The sequence below is a fragment of the Haemaphysalis longicornis genome, unplaced genomic scaffold, assembly GCF_048455015.1.
Source record: "Haemaphysalis longicornis isolate Haplotype H1 unplaced genomic scaffold, Haemaphysalis longicornis Haplotype H1 scaffold_3, whole genome shotgun sequence".
Classification (NCBI taxonomy): Eukaryota; Metazoa; Arthropoda; class Arachnida; order Ixodida; family Ixodidae; genus Haemaphysalis; species Haemaphysalis longicornis.
This window is the reverse complement of record NW_027526335.1, coordinates 85,619,953-85,628,807: the sequence shown is the minus strand read 5'-3', so window position 1 is coordinate 85,628,807 and position 8,855 is coordinate 85,619,953. Positions and strand designations below refer to the sequence as shown.

At 46.1% G+C, this 8,855-nt stretch overlaps 1 protein-coding gene across 2 annotated transcripts in view; it reads left to right on the top strand.

Annotated features, from left to right (window-relative positions):
* The first annotated feature begins 1,426 nt into the window (after positions 1-1,426).
* LOC144174764 (uncharacterized) overlaps positions 1,427-8,855 on the top strand; it is a 163,337-nt gene continuing 155,908 nt past the window's right edge. For both annotated transcript variants that reach the window (XM_077703630.1, XM_077703631.1), the window contains exon 1: positions 1,427-1,951. The gene's annotated coding sequence lies outside the window, so the exon portion shown is untranslated. The remainder of the gene's footprint in view (positions 1,952-8,855) is intronic.

The following is an 8,855-nucleotide window of genomic DNA, read 5'->3' as shown; positions in this document are numbered from 1 at the left end:
ATGTAAAAAAAGCTCAATGGTGGATAAAAAACTGTGGTTCTCGATGTAAAAGAATTACACTCTAAGAAGTTCCCGTAAGGTGTTTTCACCACAGTGCCCCAGCATTACCAATCGAAATGGCGCAGTGTGCAAATCCGTCGAATGACGTGGCCGCGGATTCAATTCAAATGAAAAAGGGCATCTACTCGGGTTTATTCGGCAATGCAAATTGTCTTGCACGCCTTTTGTGTCATCCCTGTGCACGTGCCCTTTTTTTTTTTTAGTCGAATCATATGTTCGGCTTCGTCCTTCGCCGAAATCGCCCACTTGGTCACTTCAGTTGGTCATTCCGGAGCGCTGTGGTTCGGACGACCTACGGGGACTTCTTACAGCGCACACAACGCGGACGTAAGGCTAACTGCACGCAGGAGACGAACAACCAAGTGCTTTAGAGAATGTATCTGTCATCGTAAGATTTAATCGAATTATTTTTTAACATGGGCCTTTACAAAATACATAACATTGACAGGCGAGCGATACTTTTATGCGCTGAAGAGATGAAAGAAATACACACGCGTACGTACAGCATGTGTACGTGCGCATTGGAGAAAGAACGATTTTAACGAAACATGAGTTGAACCATTCAGCTTTATGGTGCTGACCGTGACGCTTTCGTCATTCCTTTCACGTCAATGTCATCTAAATATGAAACAGAGTTTCCAAGTTTGTTGATAACGAAGGTCGTAGGAAATTTGGTCATGCTTCACGTGCGAAATAATCTGCCTTAGTGGTAAATATTTTTATATGCTGCTCCTCATGTCCTTATTTTTACGTTCACAGATACCATCTTCTTTACCCGCTCCTGTAATAAATCCTTAGCAGGGTGTCCTTAGCGAGACCATGCAAATACATAAGCACAAAAACAAAGAGCTAATTAATAATTTGACTAATAAACAAAAAAACTCCGATACGAATAAGTAAGAAGCTTAAAATTAAGCACATCTGGCGATAAAAATAAAAGAAAATTATACATCGACAAGGGCTGTGGATTCATCTCAACGACATTGCACTAAAAAAAAGAGAGAGAGAGAGAACGGAAAAATAAAGCAAATTGAGAGCGCGTTTGGCGCTCATTGACAGCGAGCACACTCCGCGCCCGCCAGCAGAAAAAAAAATGAAACAAGAAAAAAAAAGTAAATTAAAGCAACCGTCGACTCGGCGGCTTCACCCCTTCTCATTTTTTCTGCACCTTGGTTTAATTTTTTTAATGCCCTAAGCACTTTCGCTCTCTCCCACCCGAAAGCGCTTGGAGGGTTTCTTTTTTTTTTTTCCTTCCCGCGACGCGGCCGGTGGCCGCCCGGCCACAGCGGCGGCGTCGGCAGCGTCAGCGTGCGCCTCGGGCAGACTCCTCCAAGCCGCCGCGCTTCGTTCTCCAAGAGCGGACGTCGCCGCGCATAGGGCACCGTGCCGCCCATGCCTCTTCGGCGGAGGAGACCGCGACCGGCGGCATTTCGCGGCCGCGGCCGCCTCGTCATCCGCGGCCGCAACCCCGACACTGCGAGGGGCGTCGGAGAAGAGACCCGAGCACTTCCCCCGCAGCTGCACTCCAAAGAGGCACGCCGGCGAGCGAGCCGGTCGTCGCAGCAGTCACAGCACGGCACAGTAGGCCGGCGTCGACGGTCGCGCTATCGACCTCGCCCACTCCAGCTCCCTTCTTCGCCAGTGGTCGGCCAGGCGCCTTCCCTCCGCAACTGCCGCGAAACGGGTTAGAACCGCGGCTCGCGACTTGACGAAGCGCGCCGACGTCGCTCGAAGACGTCAGTCACGCCTCCTCCTCCCCCTTTCGTCTCCGAGACGCTGCCTGCCGGCCACGCCGCCGCCTTCACTGCCTGCGCCGACGACACCCCCTTCGCGTCGCGCAGCCACCTGCTACGACCGCTCCTGCCACGGCACAGCGCTTCGCCTGCAGACGGTAAGCTCGTGCGCTTGTACGCGCATGCACTTTCCGGAATTTGTAGAGTCACGTCTATCAAGACCCTATCAGCTCTTAAAAAAGGTTGTGGCATTCACTAACGGAACACTAACAAGTTACTTGTCCCGGTATACACTAGGTATTTAGTAACTAGAGGTAGTAGGTGCAGCACTAGTCACGGTTACTAACTGAAGCGGACAGTAATAACCCATACCTTCACTATAGTTAAGTCCTAGCGATAGCACCCTTCTCAGCTACATCCGTTTACTACCTGGCCATGCATAACCCAGTCATGAGCACGACCTTAATCTAGTGTATACTACTTCCTACACTCAGTTACTTTCCTAACCATGCAGTTGCTAGTGGCAGAGCTATACGTACCGTACCGTGGGGTAGAAAGGTTCGCATAGCAAGGAGTTCGTAAATACGGCTGTTACTACCCTTTTACGACCTTTTTTCATTAAGAGTGTATCGTTAATCTAGGCTGGAGCGTGTTCACGGGTTATCGGGGCGTGGGAACTCCCTTCACTCCTGTCCCTTTTATGGTTACATTTTATTTATTTATATTTTTTGGGGGGGGGGGGGTCTGTACGCAAGTGTATGTTCTGCTGTGCAGGCTGCTTGTGTACCGCACCGATATATCCGCTCAGCTTACAGAGTGAGGGTTGTTGTTACCAGTACTTGCTAAGCGCAATCAACTAATTGTTTTTAATTTTCAAATGTTTTCAAGCGTTTGCACGTGCTATCGGGGCATGCAAAACTAAGGGTCGGAAGTAAGCCTTAGTTACTCCAGCTCAATGATTTACGTGTGAGGAGCATAAGACAAGAATGGTTGGCTGCACCAACCACAGAATATCACGTGAAAGCATGTGGTAATGCCGGATCATCACTTCTCTAAGTTATGTCACCGAGCTTTTATATCTTTTCATCATCATCCGTTACCCTTTTCTTTTTTGCATTTTCCCATTCCATCTCCCGTATGACAGAGTGCATTGGCCAATTACCCATCTTAGGCCTGTATTCGGGCTTAAAGGAGCCATGAAGAGAAAATACAACTTGGTTTAATTTGAAAGAACTAGGATACAGTATCTCACTCAGCTCCATTGCAGCCCCAAAAGATGTTTTTTTAACGAAAAAAAAAGCAAGAAGTATTTAATAACTTTCAAATTTTGCGCCACAGTGACGTGTTATGAGCGAGATTGACGTCATACGGGCCAACAATAAAACATAATTTTCAGTCCGTTAACTGCACGTTAGCATTCAAGTGATGCGGTCAAATGGAACTAGAGGCCCCATTACAGACGTCCAGTCATGTGTCGTCGCGACAGGTCACTTAGGGGGGCGCCAATTGCACAAACACGGTTCCGTGACGTCATAGAAAAGTTGCGGGAAATTGGCTAGGGGGTCGCCACGGCTTCACACGTTTTCGTTAATATGTCCGTTATTTTTTCGAAGATTGCGATGATATTGGTATCATTGTTATCGGGACTAAGCAGTCTTTCTAATAAACCCAACTTGTATTTTCTCTTCATGGCTCCTTTAACGTAAATTAAGATTCACGTTGAGCCTAGCAACATACCAAGCCACGTCAAACTCCTTGTACGTCAGGCTGCAAGTACTAGTAGGCGACATTATCCAAAGTGACGTTGGGTCGAACTTCAGGCCCTCGCACACCCATCTCTCTCTCTCTCTCTCTCTCTCTCTCTCTCTCTCTCTCTCTCTCTCTCTCTCTCTCTCTCTCTCTCTCTCTCTCTCTCTCTCTCTCTCTCTCTATCTATCTATCTATCTATCTATCTATCTATCTATCTATCTATCTATCTCTCCCCCCCCCCCACCCACCCAAATTCCTGTACTGCACCAGCAGTACGGCTTGTTCAGCTCTTTATGCAGAGTGCGACAAATTGTGCTTAGCGTACCAGCGAACTTATGTTGACCTTCTATATGCCTCAAAAATCTCATCAATGGATAACCACCCCTTTAAACCGGTTTTTTAAGATACATCCACAACTCAACTCTTTTTAAACCGTCCATCAATTTCTGTTCCCTTCTCGCAGAGACTGAGGGACGGGGTAACTATTCATGAGGCCTTCTTTTTCGACACATTCAAATCATCTCACACTGATCCTGTAGCACCATGGCATCTTCGCCGTGTATCATACTATCATGTTACTTGTCTTTCTTTCTCACAATGCAATAAGAACAGGACAACAAGAACTTTGATTTTGCAGCATTTCATGTATCTGCAGGATAAATACAGGTCTGCGGAGTTTTTCAGAGATGCGTCTAAAAGCGGTGTCTTGTGCTGCGCATGGACCCAATTTTGAAGCAGGTAGAACCATGAATGTAAAGACAAGTATTTTTACGGCAGAAGCATATGGCTTTTTTCTGGTTGTAAGTCTCATAGTTCGACATCATATTCCTAAGTCTATCATCTATACAGATTCGCTGAGGGTCGTCCGTGCGTTGTCATCCAGAAAGTCATCCAAAAAACCACGTCGTTAATCTTGTCTTCAAATTAATTATGCTAGCTTATTCTTCAAACCTTGAGGTGACTGTGTGTTGGGTGCCAGGCCACTCTGTCATCGGCGGAAATGAACTGACGGATGAAATGGCCGCCAGTGCACTCTGAAACACAGTAAACATAACAACACTACCGTACACAGACCCCAAGCCACACATCAGACAGAAACTCCGTAAAACAAGGCAAGCAGACTGGAGCGAACAGACATACAACAAACTACACGTAATAAAACCACACCTGGGACAATACACTTCTGACTCACACAACACACACATTGAAGTTACCTAAGCTAGGTTACGGATAGGCCATACACATGTGAGACACTCGCACCTGCTCACTGGATCTCCAAGACCCCTGTGTAGCAGGTGTGGGGAGGGCCTACCCGTGATACACATCCTTGCTCAATGCAAGGCACTCGACATTACACGACGCAAACCCTTCAGGGAACTCTATACAGACAACATATTCCATTACATCTATCATACTTTTTAGGAGACGATGCCACGTTTTCTGTTCAGCGACCTTTAGGTTTCTGTCAGAGGTTCACTTCTTATAGCTCGTGTCATACCACCCATAGTTTTACCCCTGGTGCTATACACCAGCTACCTTATTTATCTTTTAACCACTCTTGGTCTTCATCCTGGCCTTGTGCACCAGCCGTCCTGATTGCCTTTAATTGATTTTATTCGAGTTTACTCTAACCAATTTTAATAGCCACCTATTGATCAAAAGACTTTTTTGGCGCTCTTCGTCCTAGTTGCCTTTGCGCCATTAACATTCAAACATCATCATCATCGTCATAATCAGTACGGCTTGTTAATTTCAGCGCTATAACTATATTATTATACATGTAGGCTCGAACACCTTGCTCAAAATCCGTGACAGCGACCGCAGTAAGGCTTGCTGAGCAGACGTCAAGTCACCCTGCTGGTGTGGCCCAGTATAGCAAAGCATCGGCTTCGCAACCGAGTGGACCAAAGTTTGACGTTTGTTCCAGCAGTAATTTTTTTCTTTTTACAAGCTGAGAATATAGGCGTCACACAAAGACTAAATTCAGGTTAGTGGGCTACTAGTGCTTTCGCCACATACCACGGGCTTGTAAAGAGCGAGTTGTATACATATAGACGCTGTTCTTGAAACACTCTAGAAATGCACTTGCCATTTCATTGTCACCAACGAATGATATTCACGCAGGAAAGCCTGCGAGTGTTGTTATCTTTCAAGGGGTTAATCTCATTCAGCCCATGGTTCAAATTTTTATACCACGAAAATGCCCACCTTATGTTGGCCGGGGAAAACGAAGCAAAGGAGAGGGCGAATTAAGATGACGAAAAGGAGAAAAACCCGGAGAGACGTGTTCAGCCATTTAGGACACGCATTACCCCCTCGGCGTTAAAGGGGCCCTGCAACACTTCTTCCAACTCTTCGTGAAATCTTAAATGCTCGCAGAACGTAATCAACCAACACATCCAGTACTTAGACTAGGTGGTCGCAACGCACCTCTGCAAAAAATTACTTCTCTATGCCCATGAGAGAACTTAGGAACTTGTTCAAAACTCAAAACATTTTTCTCTCTCTCCCAGCCTTGTCGTTCTTCGAGCGCTCGAATTACGTCATTACAGTGGTGCAGCGGCTATTGGCCAGCTTTCCTTCAGTTGCAGCGATGAACGCATTCGATAGACACTTTAAAAAGAACGCCACAAATGCAAAGCAGAAACGGAAGGCGTATCCGCTACGACGTGCAAATCATGCAGTGCCGCTCCGTGCTGGCGATAACTATATACCTTTCGCAGTGCTTCCAGACGCGGAGAAAAGGGTGAAAGCGTGTATTGAAGTGTTACAGAGTCCCTTTAAAGAAGGAACGCTTTGAGATCACTGGTTAAGCGCAGAATCTCGCACCACGCTATTATATTCTTTCGGACTGCTGTATTTACATTTATTTTAACAATTTGTGCTTGTGTATCAACCAGGGGAAATACCAATACGGCAATGCACGCCAAGGTGTTCGGTCTCTTCCTTTAAAAAACCACGCTAAAACTGCGTTCTTTCAGCAGCTCATTAAGGAATTGGATAGACCACCCCATCAGCGCATCTGATGAACCGCTTCCTGTAGCTTGGGCGAAGAGTTTCTCTTTAGATGTCCCGCATCTTTATTCTTTGTGTATTTTTTTTTCGCGCATGCGCGATAACTTTTTTGAGGCTGGTTATGGAATACGCTACGAACGGGTGGGGAAAAGTTACCTATTTATTATTTTGGTATACGTAGAGTACGATTTGAGCACTTAGACTCATTCGTTACGATCGTACAATCATCATAAGTAGTTGTTGATATGTTCACTTAGGAGGAGCTGCGGGGTGTCACATTGGTTTCCGAATGAAAGTTTGGGTGATGTGACGAAATTCTTTATTTTCAATTCCACAGCACACCCGCAGCATGATTTTTTGCCTTACGCAAGATCTGTATGACTGGCTTGTGAATTGCTCGGGCATGCCATGGACGAGTTAGGAATCGTCTATGAGCATAACGTTTACGGAACAGTCTGGTGTTCTTATTCCACGGAACTCTGTCGGCGGTGTAGCTGAATGCTTGCCAGCTTATATACAAAAACTGTTGTTCTGTCCGGGTTATTGTCTAGTAAATAGATTACCCAAGCTACTCTCCAAGAGCAAGGTTGCCTTCTCAAATTATAAAAGCTGCCTCCAGCGCCTGCCGTTATCCGGCCCTCTCCACCATCCGGTGGCCGAGATTCGATAACAGTTCCCCCAGACTTCCATGAATGGTGTCATCACGTGGTGTTACAGAGGCTTCCGAATCCCCGCGCAAATATAGGTAACGAGTCGGAAGGTGCAGCCACCCGCTCCGGCTACGTCTTGCTCCCGCCTTCAAGGAGCGATGCTACGAGAACGCTTCGTTCTTTCGCACGCGACTATCCAAAACCAGAGAAATATAGCTGAATTTATGAACTCCTGCCTTTATGTTTCGGATGACGGACTCCAGCGTCGTCTCCCGTTTTGGCATTTTTGGTACCTGAAAAAATTATTAAATGCAGAGCATCATCGCAGGACAGGAGCGGGTGAAAGTCAATGGGGGAGGCCTTTGTCCTGCAGTGTATCTAGATAGGCTGTTCTTGTTGTTAGCTGCTGCTGCTGCTGCTGATGATGATTATGCATATGACGACGACGACGATTATGATGATAATAATGATGATTTCTCTGTGAACTCAACCAGGAAACCCCTCTTCCATCTGTAATGAGTGGGGGGTCACACTTTCGCCGAAAAATAAAACGATATTTACACTTATATTGCTCCTAAAATGTATTTTAACAAATTCGTTTCGTATAGTGTGAAGCCGACTTAAATGCTCTCGGTGTGCAGCGCGTCTACGCCTAAACGTGCTCTTACGGAGGTATCTAATAAACACCTCTAAAGCCGTCATATTTCCACACATGACCGTTTATATTACACATAAAAGATATGTACACAGCAATGCATGTGTGTACTGTAGCGACGATCACGGGAAGAGTGCTGGTGTTGAAAGCTTGCATGGATGGAGGAGGTCTTATTTATTTTTATTTTTTTATGTGCATAATGGAGACCTTAGGTCCAAGCAGGACGGGCGCTTGCAAGAACACGCAAACAAATAAACAAGAAAAACAAAAACAAGCATGCAGAATAAACATGAGAACATGAAGGTATTTAGCAAAAGGGGCTAGGTTTATCATACTTTGATGCCAGACTTTTTACATAAGCACTAAACATTTTTTGTCCAACGTGGTTGGTAACAGTCACGAAAGACTTCTCCTTCGTCATAGGAAAGGGCAGTGACGTCCCCTGCGACGTATACATGTGGGGATGAAGAATCTGCTGATCATCTACTTAGCCGTTGCCCGCTTCATTAATTAAGAGACGTTTTTTTCCGTCGATCTCAGCAGATTGGACGATCGTCCTTTCACAGTGCAAGCTGCCTTAAAACATTAAGAAGGCGACCAAAGCTCTCCGTTTCCTCGATGATACCGGCTTACATGAACCACTACAGTGTCCGACAAAACGACCATGAGTACATGCGTGTCTCGGATCCTATTTAACCCTTTTTTCCTGCATCTCTATCTCCCCCGCAACCATCTCTCCTCAGTGCAGGATAGCAAACCTGGCTCCTGGGCATACCCTCCCTGCCTTTCCATTAGCTCTTCGGAACCGTCGACTGGCCGACCATGCGAGTGTAGATGCCTGGTAGAAAAAGGTCGGGTAGACTTGACCGATGCAACCTTGGCGTGCATCAAAACAGCACATACTCATCAACAAATAGATACAAAATGGGTGACAAAGAGGCGTTATTTACGCGTACGGCGAAGGGAATAGCGGGAGCACATGTACGATTCGGG